Below are 22472 nucleotides of genomic sequence, written 5' to 3' on the forward strand. Positions count from 1 at the left end.
GATGAAAGGTGACTCTAGTCACTCTCGGAATTAACGAGCTCAAAAGGACAAGTGCTCGAATGATATTTTAATTTTAATGAGTCACAAAGACCAAATGACTACTCTAGATGATCTAGGTAAAAAGGATTATCAGGAAACTGTGAACTGCAAAATACCTCCCGGCGAATCGAGAAGTATGGGCAGGAAATCTCGGGTGTTCAGTGTATCATGTTTTCAAGGTGGCCGACTCGGCTTCCTATGGATAAAGGATTGCAGCCTAGTGGGGTCTCCCTTTATATACACGATGGTACAGGGAGCACAAGTCCATAATAGTGTTGTCTAGTGCCGAAGTGAACGACAGCTGCTAGGTTTAAAGACGCAGGAACACATCTCTAGCCTAGACCACTAAATGTAAGCGTTAAGTTTCAATGCTTCCTTAGGTTAATTCAATAAATTTTAATGTTTGATCTTGAATTAGGTTACAATTACAAGGCCCTACTGTTGTCATCTGAAAACTTGTATATGCAGCTATATGAGAAAAGAGATCTTTGTCTTTGATGAAAGTTAACACTAACTCAGAGATAGAGAACACACAATCAATGCAACAATCAAAGAATGAAATCTTTCACTTACGCATGTCTTAAATGCACTTAAATTTCCTTTACCAACAAAATAAGCTTCATTTCATTTCCATGCCTATGCTGATGCAATTCTAGCTTCTTAATGATGCTACTAATGCAATATTTTCTCTTAAGTAAACTAGAGTGATGTTCTCCTTTTCATAAAATGCAAAAATGAATCTTTCACATAAAGCAGTTTAATGAAAATTTCACAATTCTGAACAAACAAGCATTGATCAAATCCAAAGCATGATAAATAAAACTAAAAGAAAATTCTTCCTGGAATCGAACAAACCAAACACATAAATGCTTCAATCGGCACACCAAGCAATGTAACCTATGCTTGGAAAGAGAAAAGGGACCCTCGAAATGAGAGAACAAATGAGACTCTTTCACTCATTCAATTGAAAACAAATCATCCTAGTCACTTCTAGGTGGAAGAAAAGATTCTGAGGGTCAAGACACACTAGCACTAGAATGGAAGAAATTCCGATTTTTTCTTAACTCAGAGACCGGAGTGACTTTTGGGCCAAAAGTAGCACCGATTGGCATGACTAACCAGTACTACAAGTAGCGCTGATGGCTGATCGGCGCCAATTTTTGGCCAAAAATAGCGCCGATCAAGGGATTCAAAGAAAAAATAAAAAAGAACCTCACACAGGGCCAAAGTTAACACATCAGAGGGTGGGCTAAACCAAGCAAGCACACAAAGCAAGCTAAATGAAGCTCTCTCGTTAGGGAGAACATGGTCTAAAAGGCTTATGGGGTCAAAATCATGAGAGAAAAACACACTAGCCAAGATTTGGGACAAACCCTAATCTTCAGTTACAAGCATCAGGATGACTGCCTAACTGACAACAAGCGTCAAAAGGGGGTTAGCACGACTATTTTTTAACATATCACACTGGTTGGCGTGACTATCAGATAAAAATCCATGCTGATCGAGAAAACAAAGGAAAAAATAAAAATTTCCAAAAAGAAAGACCAAACTTGCTACTATGAAATTTAAACCCAGAGCAGTAAACAAACCAAAGCAAACAGTTTAAAGGGAAATGGTGAAACTAGAAAAGTTCACACAAAATCATGAAATTTCAAACAAACAGAAATATTGGGATCCCCAGAAGAGTCGCCAATTTATGGTGAAGTAAAATTATAAGTGCAGACACGAACGAATTACTCTAGCCCGATAATGGGTCTAGCCACAACAAATACATTCTATAGAAGATTTCCTCAGGTTAGAATCAATCAAGAGGGCCTACCTCTTGGTCTGCTTATCCTGCTTGATGATGTCCTCGCTTGCTCACTCTAGCGATCTCTCGCTTCCTTCTTCAAGCTCCTGAAACAAGTAAACAACAACAACATACAAACATAATACTAGACAAATTGCAATTCAACCTACTTAACAAGTCAAGAAACATTAAGCCATGAATATGTAATATTAAAAAACATGTTGGAAATCAATTTATAGTTGCATATATTAATATCAAAGAGAGATTACAACCATTCGTCTTGATGTTGAAGTCTTCCTATAATAAGACCAGGTTCCCACACACTTATGCTAGCATTCCATGATGACTTCAAACAAAAATAGTTTAAGAGCTCTTCCCTTTAGGCTTCACTCCAAACCAAATCACACTTCTCCCTCATACAACTAGATAGCTACAACTAGTAATAGCCTGCTTGTCTACTCCGAAATAGCATCAACGCTTTGCAACTATAACACTCACACTCAGCCAAAACTATCAAATGTGACTATTTTGTGCTTGGGAAGAAGGGTGGTTTATATAGGAAATATGGATGGGAGATGGATCCTCTTCTTATGGGAGAAGGACTTATCCCTTGAGGTAGTTCCATCATTATAGGGGAAAGGAGCCCATACTGTCTTCCTCGACCCCATCCGGCCAAACCATTTACAAGACTTCCGTTACGGAGCTTCTAGAGCTAGAAGCTTTGGCTCTAATTTAAAAAACTTTCCATAATATGACCAACACGACTGAGACACAGCCTAGTTTCTCCGGTTGGCGCGAGGAGTAGTGCTAATATCTGCACATCGGTGTGGAGGAGACAAAGGCCATTAGCAACCATCTTGTAAACTGGAAAAACAAAAGTTTCAGGGGAAATGGCGCAAAAGGGAATTGATCTGCTCATGAAGAGGGATAGAATGGGAGTTTCTTCATGAAGGCAAAGCATGCAGGGTTCACTATAGAGGTCCTCCAAGATCAAGGAACGAGTAGTACAGGGACAACGACAAAATGTTGTGTAACAACTTGGTCCTTTTTTCTGTGGTTTGGGGGCCCCCTTTGCTTGCTTTGGATTTGCAGATCCAAAGTCTCGCTTCTTCTATCTAAACTTATGCTCAATATTGACATCGCACTGATACACTCTATCAAGCGAGGAAATGTCCAGGAACTCCATCTCATCCTGTATATACTTGCATAGATAACTGCAGTACTTGAGCACCAAATTCCGCTCAGTATACTTGATACCTAGCTTCATGCAAAGCGTATGGAAATTATTTGTGAACTCTGGCACATCTTGGTCCCTTCCCTCTCATAGCGTGGTCCACATTATGTATTTTTCTTCATAGCTCCTGATAGGGTAAAATTTTCCTTGATGACGTCTCGGAAAGAATTCCAAGTGGGTGTGGCAAAAAACATCGAGGGTCACTCTCGTCCTTTTCTTCAAAGTAGGTTTCCCACCAATCCTTGATGTGTGGGGAAAATTTAAGAAGTGAAAAAGTAATATTTTCCCAATTGGAAAAGTCATGAACTGAAAAATATCCTTCCAATAGATTTAACAATTTATCTACAATGTCTGCATCTATCAGGCATACCTTAAAAGGAGTGTCACCTCCAGAGTGGCTACTGGATGAAGATGCATCGCCTCTGGATAGCCGGCAAAGGATTTTGCAAAAGTTATCCATCATCTCATCCCTCTGTCACTCGAGGGCTTCCTTGAGCAACATTTTGAAAGGATCTACTGCCCCCTCATCTTTATTTTCTTCCACCATGGGAGGTCGTTGGGTTTTTGTGAGGTTGATCTTGCAATCATTCAACCAGATCAAACCCTAACTCCTTATACCCTAACGTCGTTGGGGACATGCAAAGAAAAATAGAGAAAGAGCAGACTGCTCTAATACCACTGAGTCGAACTTAAATAGGAATGCAACAAGTTATATATATAATCATAAATACAAACATGCAGCAGAAAAACACTTCACTTCATTAATAGAAAAATATTGAACTATGATTACAAATAGAATGGAAATAAGATAGCTCGAGCGATGGTAGATTATCTCTAAGAAGAGATGTGGTGTTTACATACCTCTGAACTATGTTACAATGAGGCTCAAGGGCCTATTTATTATTGGAAAACATGAGAAAACCCTAAACAACAAAAACCATAACCCCAGGAGATGTAACACCAAGAGTTTGTGGGCCCCGTTTGGGTTAGTTGGGAAGCCAAATTCCCGGGGTCATAACTTGGTCATATTATCTACGTTTGGTTTGTACGATATCTTGTTGGAAAGGTCTCTTTGAGGACTACAATTTTTGTCACAAGCCCCTACCTATGTCTATGGTCATATGGCAGACCCAAAAAAAAGCGTTGTTTAGGGGGTCAAAACTACTCCGAAAGTTCATGACCTAAAAAACTGCTAAAAATAGTAAATGCTAAAATGAACAAGAAAAAAATGAAACTGACTGGGGGGTCTCTGTGGAATAGGTGGGTGGCCTCCAACATCCACCTGGATCATCTTTGGTCATGGAGCTCTGACCTTGGAATGCACCTAGATACCTGGGTTAATGGTTAGAAAGTAAGCCTGATGGTACCTACAGTGGCTAAAAGCTTGAGTACATATTAGTCCCACCCGGATAGATAACCATGGTCAAGTATCTAGTCTATGGCACTGAATTTGTGTGAACTCTTCATAGTTCATATTGGATACCTTCCATGTACCTCTCTATGGTTGTAATTATGAATACCTCCCTAGTTAAGAGGGATTGTTGAAGAATGTAACTAGGTTCGATCTTCATAAATGTATTTAAGTCACAATATATTGTATTTGTCAAAAGAAATAAAATGAAAATTTATTATTATTAAAATTGATTTATTAAAGCTTGGGTTTCATGCTTGGGTAATTTATTTTTAGGTCAAAGCCTCCATTGCATGCTTCTAGGGTTTGTGTCAATTGTCCTTGTCCATGTCATAATGTAAAGAACCCTTCTTGCGAATTATATGTCAAGAAAGAAATTTATTTTATATTATAATAATTCTTCTAAGCCTTTCACACCAAGTCGGCCTAAAATGGGGCAACAAAATCACTATATAAAGGTAAAAAATTGACCTCATTTTCCACTCACTCAACCAGTTTGATATGCAACTTCTAGGGCCAAAAAGGTATGAATTTCAAGGAAGAAGAAGAAGAAGGATAGCTAAGGAGAAGGAGGTCTCTCACAAGCATAAGAAGTTAAAATTTTCTCTCTCCTTCCTAAACATGTGAAGCTAAGTAGCTGCTGGTATGGGGACAAAATTCTACAGTTATTGGTAGGTTGAAATTATGTAACTGGAAGTCAAATTGCTAGATTTTTGTTGGGCATAAGTTGGTAGATAATAATAAGACTACTACATCATCATTGAAGGTTGAATTGATGGAGGAGGAAGGTTTATTTGTCTAGGGTCTTGATCCATCTCAAGTTGAATTACTAAAAGAAGAGTTATTGATTGGATTTTCACCTATATATAAGTTTTAGCCTTGGTTATCCACCTAGATCTAGTGTCCCTGATCTTCATGTTTTTCTTTTCATAATTTCTTGATGAAACAAAGATAAAAGAATAACATAAGAAATTTGATAAGAACATAAGAATATCACAAGTAATTATCAACTTAAGGAAATATTTTTTCCTTTCTAATTTTCTAACAGGGAGGTCAAAATTATATATATATAATAGTTTCAACATCAATCTCAAAAGAAAGAAAAAAAAGGTGTGTATTTTTTTAAAAATTTGCATAACTTTTATTGAAAAATTAGGCTGTAGTAATTCAAAGGGCATAGTAAGTATATATATCATTATTTGGTTTCAATATTCCTCACAAAAGTAAAATGGATACTCCCAGTAAGAAACCGTAAAGCTCTACTATGATGAATGAAGAAGAGGAAGAAATGCAACATGATATATGAAAATTACAATATGAAGTCAAACAAATTCGCTCTTGTAAAGAGTAACCAAAAATGAATTAGGAGCCATGATGACTGTTAAGATGGGTGGTTTAAATGGAACATGTATGGTTCATAATCAAAAATAAAAAGGGACATAGAATGTTTGAAGGATGGTTTACAAATAAAAATGGAAGGTTTGAAGGATGGTTTAAAAGCATAAATGGAAGGTTTGAAGGAAGGTTTGAAAAAGTTACTACAAAGAATGCTTCCTAATTGTGACAAGGTATTACATGAAATTCATGATGAGAATAAAAGGAAATTGAATCATTATTTTAGACACTCTAACTTTGGGGTGAAGACCATCCACATTCGAAAGATCAATATGACGAAGTTCGATGGCAAGGATCCAGTAACATGGATACTACAAATGGATCAATTCTTTGATCTACATAATATGCAACACACACAAGAGGTACACATTGCATATTTATATTTAAAACCCAATCAGTTTATATGGTATCGATGGCTTTTCTCTTGGAAACCTCTTGTAACTTATTCAATTTTTACGGGGGAATTTATGGCACATTATGAGGATACAAAGAGAAACACCTTATTTATCCAATTGATAAATATCAAACAAAAGAGTTTAATGGCGGAGAAAACTGGGGACTTCTAAATATTGCATATCAAGGTAACTGATATTCCTGAGGAGGATATGATTGATGTATTCATAGTGAATTTAAAAGATAATATCTAACATGAGGTTCACCATTGGGAACCAAAGTCATTGGACAATGCATTTAGGGTGGCAAGTGTTGGAAATAATACTGAGAGGGGGGGTGAATCAGTGTTATCAGATTAATCAAACTTTTCAATTTCATACTCAGAAACATATACGCTACTTCAATTAAGTGAACCCGCGTGTACACGCTACTGTGTCTAATGAAACTTGCGTATATCCAGAGATCTTATAATTCAGTTAGCTTAATCTTCAGTAGATGCATCAGATCATTATTAAGCATATTAACAGTAAACAGGTGCAGAATAACAGAACAGAACATCACACAAGAGCCACACACATGAACACAAAGATATAAGGTGGAAACCCAATGTGGGTGAAAACCACCTGCTGCAAGTCATCTCAATCTTCTTCTTAATAAGAAAATCCTTTTACAATATTTGTACTGGTGCAGTCTTATACCAGTACGGGAGCTACAACCCCCTTTGCTCTTGTACTAGCCGATCCATTTACTAGTACGCAGGCTGCTACCTGCTACAATGCTCCAAAGATCTTCTTTAGCTTTTGTACTAGCTTAGATACTAGTACGTAGGTGCTTGCCTACAATCTTCTCACCTCCAGGTACCACGTTTCATCAATTTTCAGACTTGATACACTGAAGCACAACACATAATCTGTAAGGCCACTTTTCATCCAATTTTCATACTGGACCCATAACTATCATTGAAGCTCAAAACAATCATCAAACTCTGAATCACTGAAACCCTGTTAACAACAGTCACCAGAACACAGAGCAGACACAGAACTCTGTAATAACCATCAGATCCATCTGCAACTTCAAATATTAAGATTTGCAATGTATACGCTACTTCGATGAATCAAACCCGCGTGTATACGCGCTTTTATCAAATCCAACCGGCGTACAGATCTAAAAATAATTTATCATAACTTGCAGCTGTACCAGACATCAGTCATACTCATAACACTTATAGAACAATACATGCGTCAGTATGTAGATCTAGAATAAGCATCATAAAGATAGTTCATTTCAAACCATTTGATCCCGATCTCTCCTTAGATCTAGTTCTCCATCAACAGGTGAGATCTCTCCTTAGCTCAGATCAAGCAATGCATCATCAACCCATAACCCTGCATCCTGGATCTAATGCTTCATTAGATATTCAAGACATTTCAGATGCCCTTGCCTAATGATTTCCTTCTCCTTATATAGCCTTAGGCCTTGTTCAATACCAAGAGCCAAAACCATAGTAACACAATACCATCAACTTCAATACTAGGGATCGACACGCCCGTCGAGACACAATGGTCCGAAACCATAGGCACAACTTCCAAGGACTAACCGCCATGGATCAAAGGTACGTTTCCACATACACGCGCTTTTGCTGAAGCCAACCTGCGTGTACACGCGACTTGGGCTTAATGAACCTGCGTGTATGAACTTTTCTCTTCTTCTTATAGTCTGATCATCAATTCCTTGCTGCTGACCTTCTGTACTATGATTTGTCATCAGTGAGGTTTGCCATCAAGGACAACACTTATCTCATAATGCCAACAATCTCCCCCTTTGGACTTGATGGCAAAGCTAACTTTGTCATACTTAGAACTATCATCTGATTCCTTTGAGCTGTCCTTCATCAGTCACATCTGATATCTCTTCTGAAGATTCATCCAGTTATACTTAAGTGAGATATTCTTCTATGAGAGGGTTGCCATCAAGTACAATACATGCATCATAATGCCAACAGCAAGAAAAGTTGAAAGAAAATTTATGGCAACAATGAGGTCTACCACTCACAACTATAAATATGGAAATGTTATTGCTCCTATCCTTCCACAACCTATAAGGTTGACACCACAATAACTTGTGGAAAAAAGAAGTCAAACGGATCTTTTACAGTTGCGATAGCAAATTCACTAAAGGTCATAATTGTGTTGAGAAGAAATTATTTTACATATATTTTGAAGATGAGGAAGAAAAGGAACAAGAAAAATCAAAAGAATAAGATATTGTTAGGTCCCTATACCAATAGTGTAGAACCTTATTGTTATTTTTAGTGTAGCCCCATTATTATTATGGTTGTTCCCATGTGTCCCATTGTGTTATTATTGTGCCCTACAGAAGCCTACTATTTTTATTGGTGTTCCCTTACATTATTATTGTTATATAGGCTCTGATTATATTGTAACCCCTTAAACTCCTATATATAAAAAGGAGGTATTGTCATTTGTATCATGCAAGAATCGTTCATTTATGTAATGTAAAGGAGATTCCCCCTTGAAGAGGCTATTTTTTAAGTCGTTGATCTATATTTTCCTCCATTTGTGAGCTGGTTGCATAACATTTGTTATCAAAGCTTTGGATTTTAGGGTTTTGCTGCTTCAAACAGGTCATCTTGGTATTTTTGCTATACCATTTTGTCTATGAAGCTTTAGAAGCTGAAATTTTAACTTTAGGGAGAATAAATCTCATTGAACATCAAGTAAAACGTTCAGATCTTGGTTCAATACATTTTCGGCGATATGATTTGAGGAAGTTAGGGTTTTTGCAGGCTCCATAATTCAATATCAAACAGGTGACCTAGGAATAATCATCGTAACTTTCTCCCAAAACATTGGATTTGAATTTCATAAAATGTTACTAAAAGTGAAAGGATAGTATTATATTGTATATTTTTTTTAGGGCCGAAGGTTGAAACAGTGACACGTGGAACTCCATACAAGTTTTATCTATTGAACCAGTCTATAGTCAGTTCATCGTGGGAGATCGGGCATAACTATTTCTTCAAGAATCCAATATTAGTTTGACTTGTCGGGTTGGAAAGAAGATTCAGAGGGCTACGATAGGAATAAATTTCAGATCTTGGAGATACGAAATTACGACTCTACAACATATTCAATATCGATCTCCTACAAAGTAAGAAAAAGGTGTGTATTTATTTTAAAAATTGCATAAGTTTTGTTTGAAAAATTAGTTTGAAGTGATTTGAGGGGCATAGTGAAGTATACATATCATTGTTTAATTCCAAAATGACTTGAAGCAAGAAAATGGAAATATCTAGTAAGAAACCAGAAAGCTCTACTATGATGCATGAAGAAGAGGAAGAAATGAAACATGATATATAAAAATTACGAGAACAAGTGCAAAAAAATTTGCTCTCACAAAGAGTAACCAAAAATGAAATGGAAGCTAGAATGGATGGTTTGAAGAATGGTTTAAAATCAGACATGGAATTTTTGAAGGATGGATTAAAATAAAACATGGAAGGTTTGAAGGATGGTTTAAAAGAAGACATGTTAGGTTTGAAGGAAGGTTTGACAAAGTTGCTACAGGAAATGCTTCCTAATAGCAAAAAGATATTAGATGAAAATAAGAATGAGAAAAAAAGAAATGTTAATCATGATTTCATAGAATCTAATGTTGGATTAAGGACCCACCATATTCCAAAGATTGATATGAGGAAGTTTTATGGCAAGGATCTGGTAACATGGATACTATAGATGGAGCAATATTTTGATCTCCATAATGTGAAACACACACAAAAGGTACGCATTGCAACTTTATATTTAGAGCCCAATCAGTTTGTTTGGTATCGATGGATTTTTTCTCGTAAACCAATTATCACTTGGTTAGTTTTTATGAAGGAAATGATAGCACATTATGAGGATACAAAGAGAAACACCTTCTTTAGCCAATTGATAAATCTCAAACAAAAGAGTTCAATGGCAGAGCACATTGAGGAATTCAAAAAATTGAATATAAGGGTAAATGATATTCCAAAGGAACATATGATTGATGTTTTCATATGGAATTTAAAGGATAACATCCAACATGAGGTTCTCCTTTGGGAATCTAATTCATTGGATAAGGCATTCAGGGTGGCGAGAAAAGTTGAAAGCAAAATTATGGCAACAAGGAAGTCTCCCACTCATAACTATAAATATGGAAGTGTTGTTGCTCCTAGCCTTACACAACCTATAAGGTTGACAACGCAATCATTGGAAGAAAAAAAGGAAAAGTAATTTGTTACAGTTGTGACAGAAAATACACTAAAGGTCATAAGTGTGCTGAGAAGATATTGTTTTACATAGATTGTGAAGAGGAGGAAGAAAAGGAACAAGAAATGTCAAAAGAAGAGGATATATGCCAAGAACCAACCCTAGAGAAAGAATAAATTAATCCAACCATATCATGTAAATCATTCGTAGGAATTACCACTCCTCAAACTATCAATATAGAAGGACATATCAAGAAGAAAAGGTAATAGTATTAATTGATTTGGGCAGTACCATAATTTTATTCATTGTAAGATAACCAAGGGATTTAATTTATTCCTATATCAAGCACTAGAGTGTCGAGTCATGGTTGCAGATGTAGGAACTATAAATTTCTCTGGAAGTGCCATACTATCAAGCTAACCATGGGGGAATATTTATTGAATAGTCCAGTTCTTTCCATTCCAATGGGTGGTGCTCATGTTGTACTAGGAGTCCAATGGTTACAATCTTTGGGTACGACTACTTTTTTCCAAGAATTTTTCTTGAATTTTTTTTGGGAAGGAAAGGAAGTTGAATTAAGGGGTATCACAAGGAAACCAAGAAATATAATAATCTCTAATGGCATGAAAAATATTCTAAAGGAAGAACAACAAAGTGTAATTGCACAATTATTCTTACTCGAGGTTCACATATCGAAATAATCTATCTATCTAGGTTTCCCAAAAGTATTGGACAATCATTCCAAGGTATTTGAGACTCCAAAATGCCTCCCACCTATTGATGATCATGATCATGCTATTCATTTGATTCCAGGAAGTGTTCCTCCAAACATCAAGCCTTACAAATATCCCTATTCCCAAAAGAGTGAAATTGAATGGATGTTTGCAGAATTTCTAAACAATGGTATTATTCAACCTAGTCTAAGTTCCTTCTCTGCTCCAGTAGTCTTGGTTCTTAAGAAGGATGGATCATGGCGCATGTGTTCGGATTATAGGGAGCTCCATGAGCTCACTATTAAATTTAATTTCCCATTCTTGTCGTTGATGAATTGCTGGATGAATTACATGGAGCAATTTACTTCAATAAGTTTGAACTTCATTCATGTTGCTATCAAATTAGAACTAAGACCGAAGAAATTCCAAAAACAACATTTAGAACTCATGAGGGTCATTATGAATTTTTTGTCATGCCTTTTGGCCTTACCAATGCAACTTCTACATTTCAAGGTTTGATGAATTCAATTTTCAAAGCCTTCCTTAGAAAATTTGTGTTATTGTTATTTGATGATATACTAATCTACAACATGTCTTGGAAGGATCATATTCAATATGTTGACAGGGTGCTCAAACTATTGGAGGAGAAACAATTATATGAAAAATCTTCCAAATGTTTCTTTGGAGTATAAGAAGTGGAATATTTGGGTCATATTGTATCTCGTGAGCGTGTTAAGGTAGACCCTAAAGAAATTAAAGCCATTAAGGAATGGAAAATCCCCACAACCATAAAGAATCTTAGAGGATTTCTCAGGTTTACAGGGTATAATCCAAAGTTTGATAAGAATTATGGTAGAATAACAGCACCTCTAACAACATACTAAAGAAATATGCAATTTCTTCAATTTCATAAGAAACTAAGGCCTTTGAACATCTTAAAGAGGAAATGTTCCAAGCACCAGTCTTAGGTATGCCAGACTTCACAAAAACATTTATTATGGAATGTGATGCCTCAGCAAAAGGAATTGGTCTTGTTTTAATGTAAGAAGGAAGAGCCATTTCTTTTGAAATTCATCCAATCAAAGGAAAGTATTTACACAAACCTATTTATGAGAAGGAAATGTTGGAAATACTATGTGCACTAAAGCAATGACGACCTTACCTAATGAAAAGACACTTCAAGGTAAAAAAAAATCATGATAGTCTTAAATACTTTTTGGAACAAAGATTATCTTCAAAAGGGAAGCAAAAATGGGTCACAAAGATGTTGGGTTATTAATTTGAAATAATGTATAAAAAAGGGAAGAAAAATGTTGTTGTAGATGCACTCTCATGAAAGGATGAGTATGTGGAAGCATTGCTTTGTGCCATTTCTATTATCTGACTAGATTGGGTAATCGAGGCAAGGGATGAATGGAAGAATGATGAAGTAGAGTGGATGCTAATTCAAAAGTAGCATCAAGATACTAGGGCATCTGTTACAGGGAAAAGTGTCTATGCAGAACTACTAATCCCACTAAGGCATGGTAGCTACCTTAGAAACAAACAAAGTAAAACTACTTCCGTTTTCCTTTATGAAAGATAGATGAGAGAAGAATAAAGGAGACCAACCTCTGTCTTGCGCTTGGTTCCTTGCTCGATTCCTCTCTCTTCTGATAGTCCTTTGCTACTTGCTTCCTTGTATACCCATCTTTACATAGTACCTGTAGAATCAAAGAAGCATAACACTATATGAGAACATGGATCTATTATCATAAACGATCTAGGATCAGATGTAAATTGACCATACAAATGCACAAAACATAGATTACACAAGAGTATGGAGGAAAACTTGAATAGCTTTATTGATAGTCAAGAAAGAGCCAAGAGAGTTACAACTAGTTGTTCTGACCCAGCATCATCCTCTCAGAAAGTAAACCCTTCTTCACCTCATGCAAAGCTTAGATCACCCAACACTATGATGTTGCCTCAAGAAACCAACAACAATTCCTTACAAGATGCAAAATTCCAGCCTCTGGATCTCTGGGATGAGGAATCCATATATAGATATCTGTAAGGGAGATGAGTCAGCTTGTGATTTGATTAGTGTCTTCCCTCTGATAGTTCTTGCTTCCACTTGGAGATTGATGATCTCTTACTCATCCCTGGTCTAATTCAGAAAGACAAGTGTCACAGGAGAAGTTTCTGGAAGATTCCATGCTTCTCCACCTCGCGGATTGACACTGCCATTTGTCTCTTCTCGCCCATCGCACCCCATAGAAGGGATTTTTGAAATGCAACGCACCCATTGAGTGTACTTAGGTGAGATGCAACGCACTTTGCCTATGGAGCAGATGAAATGATCAGTTCTAAGTAGTTTTTCATGGAGAACTTCTGGGAGAAGTTGTAATCAGTTGACCTTGTTCCTTTAGGGGTTGGAACAACACTTTTAGGGACTTAGGAGCCCTTGGTTTATGGACATTTTATGCTTGGGGTTGCAGTGCCCAAAAATGTCTATAACAGTTGCCCCCTAAAGCATGAGGTCATTAATCTTTTTGATGTCGGGTGAAATGATTTATCATGAGGATCCGAAGTTCTTTCAAGCTGGGAGGAGACCTGTAATAAGATACAATACAATACATTATCTTCATAATATTTTCATGATCTAGCTGAGCCGGGAATTCCCATACTCAGGTTTATAAATTCATTTTCATGTACATAGGACAGACAATCGTCTGAGTGTAGACTATTGATTCTGGTAGAGCCATCATCCCTTTGATTGGATAATTATCTGTGCAGCAATGATGTACATTTGATGTCTTTATTTTTCTGAATATATATCGCAGCCCGGATGGATGAAACTAGATCCAGGGTCTTCAATCTCGTTCGATCTTCACTCAAAGTACAAGTCGATCCAAGTGAGAGATGTTCTGAAGTCGAACATGGAAAGACATCGCCTGATTACCAGCCAATGATGTAAGTTGTTAACAGGCGCGAGAGGAATCACTGATAATGATAATGATCCTCAAGGTACTGCAGTACAATTCACGTGGTGTGAATAAAGGACTTGACGTCAAACACCACGTAAAATATTTCAGTCGAAGGCCATTGATGTAAACCTGTCGCCGGAAGTGAGAAACTCACCATTGAGGCATGCAAGTTTCAAAGTAGTGAAATGGGTGTTCCTAGATCGACTTCTTGGATAATGAGCTGATGTCGACAAGAAGCGATCCATCATAGGAGGGACTTAATGAATCCCACATCAATGACATGAAATGGAGCAGATGATTTTAATGGAGGTGAAAACGATCTGGTGATATAAGGTTCAGGGTGGCGGTCATGAAAGAATGGAGCATAAATGTATTGCAGCAGGTGAGACACAGGTGAATTCTCTGAGTGACTTCTCTTGAACATATTGGCGACACTGACATGATGGATCGGTAGAATTAACCCCAAATGTGGATGGTGTGATGTGACCATGGTGATGTGACCGGTGAATGAGACAACCCAACCCGACTTGGATGTGGAGTGAAAGTGTCATGTTCAAGAGCGACTTGCTACCAACGAAGTTTCTTCAAGTTTTCTTCCCAATTTTTCCCCAGTCATTGCTGACCAGTACCTCTTTATTTTTGTCAAGCTTGAGGAGGATAACATATGCTTGTTCTATAATTTGCCCGAAGCCATCGCTATGTTTTAATGATCCTAGTGATAGTGAAACTCGTTCTTGTCTGTTATGGACAAGTTTGTCGCTATTAGGTTTTAATGAGTTTAATGACAAAGATAACTCGATCCTTTTCAATTTTAGAGAGTCTGAAAAAGGGATGTAAAGGAAACTCCAAAAAATCTTTTTTCGTCATCTAATCCCTTAAGTCCGAAAAAGTATAAAACAATACAGAAGGGATGAATTTTTGATACTTTTAACGAGCCGAATAAAACAAGCGCTCGATCTTTTTGTGTAATAATCTCTCAAGTCCAAAAAGATTAAAATCTAAAGGAGGGATAGCACTTCCAGTCCCTTTAACGAGCTGGAGAGGCCAATGGCTTGGCAATCTTTTCATATTTTACGAGTCAGTTGAAAAGAGCTTAAAGGAGACTCATCTTTGAAAACGAGTGATAAATTGGGTAGCAGCTAATTCCAGGTACGGTTTGGAATTTTCCAATCACGACAGTGTTACAAGGATGGCTAATAGGATCACTCTTCGTAGCTGTTCCTCAAAATGGGTAAACAATCAAATGGAGGTGAATGATCGGCCAATACAGAGTGGAGGTGATGATGAGAACACGACCAAGGCTTTAAAGGCTGAAGTACTACATTCACGATGGTTATTTACTAGGAATTGGTTCTTTTTTTATTGAGCTTAAATGCTGGGGAAAACATTTGCTCATTGCTTATGTTTATTTTTTAACGAGCATGAAGTCCGCGTTAAAATTGCTCGATTAATCCAGTCATATAATAAAAATGTCTCATATATGAAAACGACAATGTTTAAAGTTTTGCCCCACATCCTTTCTTTATGCAAGTTAGGAAACGAACAATCCTACAAGTTTAAAGGGTTAGAGGACCTACAAATTTAAAAAATAAATGGTCGCTCTTTGCTTGCACGCCAAAAGGTTTGCATGCCCCCAGGTATAAAATAGAGTTTCAAGGTCACCTCTCAATCTACCGACAAAACATTTGTTTTATCGGGAAAGGTTTACCTCTTTCAGGTTACCAAAGATTGTTTTATCTCCACCGCAAACAAAACACTTCTTCGGCGATGCCTACCAAAATAGACAAAGGTGAGTGGCTCAAACACCCCTACCCACATAACTTTGACAAGGGAATCTTATTCCAGTCTAACCCCCTTTTCCAATCACGGACGGGAGTGTCAGACTAGTCATATATCTCTCACGGAAACCTACCCTATACCTGAAGTTTTCCTGCCGAAGAAGACCAGGGTGCATGCCCCCTGGGTTTCAGTCATGTCCCCTGAATCACTCGCGCTCATCAGGTGGACCGACTGGAGATTGATGAGACGTTCCTTGCGTGAAAAGACCATTCAGGGATGGTATATGACTATTTGCTATGCTTGAACCGGGGAATGAAAGCTGGTCTACGAGCTTGACCACTCTTCCTTCGTGTGGAAAACACATTACTCTAAAGAGTGATGAGACAATGGCTCCCATGCAATAAATATAGTTTCATCCAAGGAGTAGATTATAATCCAGGGGTCCTTGGACTACCACTACGTTCATGTGAACGGTTTTCCCTCTCAATGTTATGGGCACATTGGGAAGGATCCCTAACGGTCGACTGGTTCCTTTGTCAAAGCCTGTAAGATTTCTCATCTCAGGCAAAAGTGATGGTGAACCAAGCGCTTTCCAAGCAGTCAAGGAAAGGATACTCACAGAAGCCCCTTCATCTATGATGGTACGGGCCATAACCATTCTATATACTTGAGCAATGATTTGGAATGGTACACTAGCCAGTAAACAGGGTCTGCCTAGTTGATTCCAGTCGAAGGAAACAACTAGGTTTCTTAGAGGTGGGACCAAATAGACGGTCGGGTACGACTCTGACGAAATTCCTTCCTGTGGTAAAGGAATGGGTAAATTTCCCCCATGTTCATCGAAGTCTGTGTTTACGAAAAGAATTTGGACGGTGTCATCCTTGTTCTCTTCGGTGACTGTATCATCTGAATATGGAACCTCTGAAGGCAAGACCGGGTCAACTGCCGCCTCGACCTTTTGACTTTCGTCTGGTATGGTTTTAGATGGTTTATCTTCAATGATGGACGCTTCGGCCGACCACCTGGGCGGGTCAGCCGGATTTTCAACTAGTGATGAACTTGGCAAGAGTTTCTTATATCCAGGAGGAAGTCGTAACGGTGAAACCGGACGATCGTCCAAAACTCTTTTAGCCTCGTCTAAGAGGGGACAACAGTGGACGGCATGATCGCCTTCACACAGTTTACAAGGAAATTTGCACTTTCCTTTTTCTCCAGGGGCTTCACTTTCACTAGTCGACGGTGTGTTTTCAACATGATCATCAGAGGTTGACGACACCGGGTTGTGCAAACAAGGAGACCAGTCCCTTAAGATCCGTGGGATGCAAGGACAATCTCTATGATAATGGTCTCCCTTGCAAATGACACATGGCAATTTAGGCCTGGTCGGTGCAGTGTGTGGATTTTCGCTAGATGATGCTTGGTTGACCCTTTTCGCCTTTGGCTCCTTCTTCTTCTTCTCTTTCTTCTTCTTTTCCTTCTTCTTCTCAGGTACTTGATTTTTGGATTTACCAGCCTCATCAAGAAAAGAGGAAGTAGGAGAGGAAGAATTGGACGAAGTAGAGGGTTGGGAGGTAACTCTGGAATTGTCTAGTTGCTGACTCGATTGTTTAGGAATTGCGGTGTTCTAAACGACGGAGGTCGAGAAAGGCCATACGGGCAAGCCGGTTGTCAATCCTGGAAGCGACAATGTGGCCATATGGGGTGCACCAACATCTCCCCAAGAGGAGAAGGGACTAGGATTTCCTCCAAGGGGAATTCCTTGGTTGGTGGACTCCATTTTCTCAACCTAAGACCAACGTAGGAAAGGTGGTGATTATTCTGTTTAAAATAAATTTTAGACACTTTGACACAACTTGTTTTTTCAATTTTAAAGAGTCGAGAAAAAACAAAAGATGACTCTAGTCGCCTTTGATTTTTAATGAGCCTGAAGTGACAAGTGCTCAGATGGACCTTTTCTGTTAAGGAGTCTGAAAAGGAACGAAAGGGATTGCTCTGGAAATCTAGGTAGATGGATTACCAAACCAATCGCAAAACTGCAGAATACTTTTTACGGTACGGCAGTCAATCTTCCCGAATGCTGTGTTCAGTGCATTGTGATCGATAGGGTGGCAGACACGGCTTCCTATGGATAAAGGATTAAGCCTATTGTGGTCTCCCAAAATATACTCAACGGTACGTGGGTGCACAAATCCATACTGGCACTTATCGTCTCAAAGTGGAGGAATCACCCAACCAACAGTGAGAACAACAGTTACCAGGCTTTACGACGCCGGAATACGTCTCTAGCCTAGACTTCTAGATGTTGTGTGTTAGGTTCCAAAGCATTGTTAGATTCATTAAATTTATTTTATAGTTGATCTTGCTTAAGAAATTTGCCTTTCAGGTTCACTGCGTGATGTAGATGTACAATTACTAAAATGCAATCTAAGATGATAAACAGTCTTTTTTATCTTCTTTGTGCAATGAAAATCCTAGCTACTAAGGAAAGAGAGATAGTATTCTTTCACCAAAGAGCAAAGAGCACACACTATATGCACCGTCCTAAATCAAACCAATCAAACAGTCTAAATGCAAATTCACATGCATGTATTTGTTTTCAGCCTTCTTAATATGTGAATGATAAAAAGAAAGCTAATGCGCAAATCTGAATTATTTTTCAAAGCGACAATTACTAACAAGTTTCTTTTCAAAATCAAAATGAAGACAATGACGACACTTTGCGATTTGGAAATGAAAACTTGCTTTCAACACTAGAAAAACTACTAATTCAGATCAAATACAATAGTAACAGGGTAATCGACTATCAAGAACAATCAGATTCTCTTCTATGACTGAAAACGACACTTGCGACACTTTCAAATCAAGAAACAACAGTAAAATTATGTTACTTTTTTTCAAAGGAGAACTGAAAATGACTCAACAAATACACAAAAACATTTACAGTTCTTTGCACAATGGAAGCAGAATAACAGCAAGGAAAGGGGTTTCAAATAGAGGTGTACTGACTACAGGTAGCAAAATTCTTGAATAGATCTGAAAAGAGTGAACACAGAAACCAAAATTTAGGAACAATGCCTAGTCTGATCAGCGCACCTGTAACACAATGAATATGAAATGCAGCACACCTACTACACTCGGGAAGTGCATTGAATTTGAGATTCATAGAACAGAGAGTGAGCTAGGCCAGGGACGAGACTTCGCTTGGGTTCCAGGTCACAGTTTGCAGTTCAGTTCAGGGATTTTGGCCGAGCAAGTGGTAATCAGTAAATCAACAACACGGGTAGAACTAAGGAGGTTACTAGAGCCACCACAAGGGCAATTAGAGAGTTTGTAAATCAGTTGTTCAATTCATAAACAGAACTCGGAGATTGACTGAAGCGACATTTATCTACTTTGCATTATCATAGCAAATGCAGTTCGAAAGCTACCTGCGTCAACTTCAGGCTCCGTCTGTAAGTTTATAAAGTAAACAAATGAAGATAGACAAACAACCTAGTCGCTCCCCATCGGAGTCGCCATTTTGTTACAGGGAAAAGTGTCTATGCAGAACTGCTAATCCCACTAAGGTGTGGTAGCTACCTTAGAAACAAACAAAGTAAAACTACTTCCGTTTTCCTTTATGAAAGATAGATGAGAGAAGAATAAAGGAGACCAACCTCTGTCTTGCGCTTGGTTCCTTGCTCGATTCCTCTCTCTTCTGATAGTCCTTTGCTACTTGCTTCCTTGTATACCCAGCTTTACAGAGTACCTGTAGAATCAAAGAAGCATAACACTATACAAGAACATGGATCTATTATCATAAACAATCTAGGATCAGAAGTAAATTGACCATACAAATGCACAAAACATAGATTACACAAGAGTATGGAGGAAAACTTGAATAGCTTTATTAATAATCAAGAAAGAGCCAAGAGAGTTACAACCAGTTGTTCTGACCCAGCATCATCCTCTCAGCAAGTAAGCCCTTCTTCACCTCATGCAAAGCTTAGATCACCCAACACTATCATGTTGCCTCAAGAAACCAACATCAATTCCTTACAAGATGCAAAATTCCAGCTTCTGAATCTCTGGGATGAGGGATCCATATATAGATATCTGTAAGGGAGATGAGTCAGCTTGTGATTTGATTAGTGTCTTCCCTCTCATAGTTCTTGCTTCCACTTGGAGATTGATGATCTCTTACTCATCCCTGGTCGAATTCAGAAAGGAAAGTGTCACAGGAGAAGTTTCTGGAAGATTCCATGCTTCTCCACCTTGCGGGTTGACACTGCCATTTGTCTCTTCTCACCCACCGCACCCCATATAAGGGATTTTTGAAATGCAACACACCCACTGAGTGTACTTAGGTGAGATGCAACGCACTTTGCCTATGGAGCAGGTGAAATGATCCTGTTTTGACCAGTTCTGAGTAGTTTTTCATGGAGAACTTCTGGGAGAAGCTGTAATCAGTTGACCTTGTTCCTTTAGGGGTTGGAACAACACTTTTAGGGACTTAGGAGTCCTTGGTTTATGGACATTTTATGCTTGGGGTTACAGTGCCCAAAAATGTCTATAATAACATCTGATACAGTTAGCTAGAAAAATGCCTCTTTACGGTACAAAGATCGTTTATATATTTGTAAGAATTCCCAACTCAAACAAAAGATTATTTTTGAATTTCACACCTCTTGCTTAGGAGGGCACTCAATATTTTTAAAAACTTACCATAGGATCAAGAAGGAACTTTTTGGGAGGGCCTTAAATATGATATTCAAAATTTTTTGGTAGAATGTTTGGTTTTTCAACAAAATAAAGTTGAGACAATTAAGAGCCCGGGTTTGTTACAACCTTTAGCCATTCCAAGTCAACGTTGGGAGGAGGTTTTAATGAATTTTATCATAGGTTTACCCAAGTCCAAAGGAAAGAGTCTCATTATGGTGGTAATTGATATACTTACCAAGTATTCACACTTTTGTGGATTATGTCATCCAATTAAATCCATTACAGTCGCTACTGCATTTATGGAAAAAATTCAAAATCTACATGGAAACCCAAAGATTATTGTAAGCGATAGAGATCACATTTTCACTGGAAATTTATGAATGGAATTATTTTCTTGTCAGGGTACTCAATCAGCTCATATATCATCTTATCATCCTCAATCTGATGGGAAATATGAGATAGTGAAAAAATGTTTGGAAGGATATCTTCGTTGCCTTTTATCTGATAAAAAAACAAAATGGTTCAAGTGGTTACCTATGGATGAATGGTGGAATAACACTTCCTTCCATACTATAACAAACATGACCCCATTTATGGCACTTTATAGATATCATCCACCACCCATGACATCATATTTAAGAGAAAATTCTAAGGTTCAAGTTGTGGAATATCACATCAAGAATCATCAACAAGTTCTCCGACTATTAAAGGATAACCTCACCTTGGCACATAATTGAATGAAACAATAGGAAGAACAACATCACAGTGAAATCAGTTTTGATGTAGGAAACAGGGTTATTTTACAACTACAACCATAAAAACAAATATTCCTCAAGCAATCTAATAAAGATAATAAACTATAACCAAATTACTATGGTACTTATAAGGTGTTGCAAAAGATTGGTACTATGGAATACAAATTGTACCTTCCTATATCTTCTCGAGTGAACCCAGTTTTCCATGTTTCATGCTTAACGAAGGTTATAGGTGACAAGATCCCAGTTCAAACAATATTTCCAGAACTTGATGAGGAAGGAAAAATCATATTGGAACCTGGAGAAGTCATGGAAATAAGAACCCCACAACTACAAAATCGATCAATTTATGAGTATATCATCAAGTGGAAGAACTTACCAGATGAAGATTCCACATGGAAGGATGATAATTTTATACAGAAGCATCCATAACTACTCAAGCATTGAGGAAACCACTTTCTTGAAGGAGAGGGGAATGTTAGGTCCCTATACTACTAGTGTATACCCTTATTTTTATTGTTAGTGTAGCCCCCTTATTGTTATTGTTGTGCCCATGTAGTCTCAATATTGTTATTATTGTGCTCCATAGTAGCCCACTATTATTATTGTTTTGCCCTTACATTATGGTTGTTATCTAGGTTCTTATTATATTGTGATCCATTAGACTCATATACATAGAAATGATGTTTTCTCATTTGTATCATCCAATAATTGTTCATTTATGTAATGTAAAGCAGGTTTCCCCCTCGAAGAGGTTAATTTTTAAGTTGTCGATATATATTCTCTTCTATTTTGTGAGATGGTTGCATAAAAAATATACACCAAGAACGAGCACCATGGGCTAAAAAGGAAGAAATGAATCTGACCATATCTTTTAATTCAATGGTAGGAATTACCACCCCTCAAACTCTCATGATAGATGTATCAATAAGAAAAATGTAATAATATTTATTGATTTAGTTAGTACCCTTAATTTTGTTCATTGTAAGATAGCCGAGTATTTGAATTTCTAACTAAACCCAACACCGGAGTGTCACGTGA

Source organism: Pinus tabuliformis, chromosome 4_1, assembly GCF_031772625.1.
Source record: "Pinus tabuliformis cultivar Carrire ecotype Pingquan chromosome 4_1, CPIR1, whole genome shotgun sequence".
Classification (NCBI taxonomy): Eukaryota; Viridiplantae; Streptophyta; class Pinopsida; order Pinales; family Pinaceae; genus Pinus; species Pinus tabuliformis.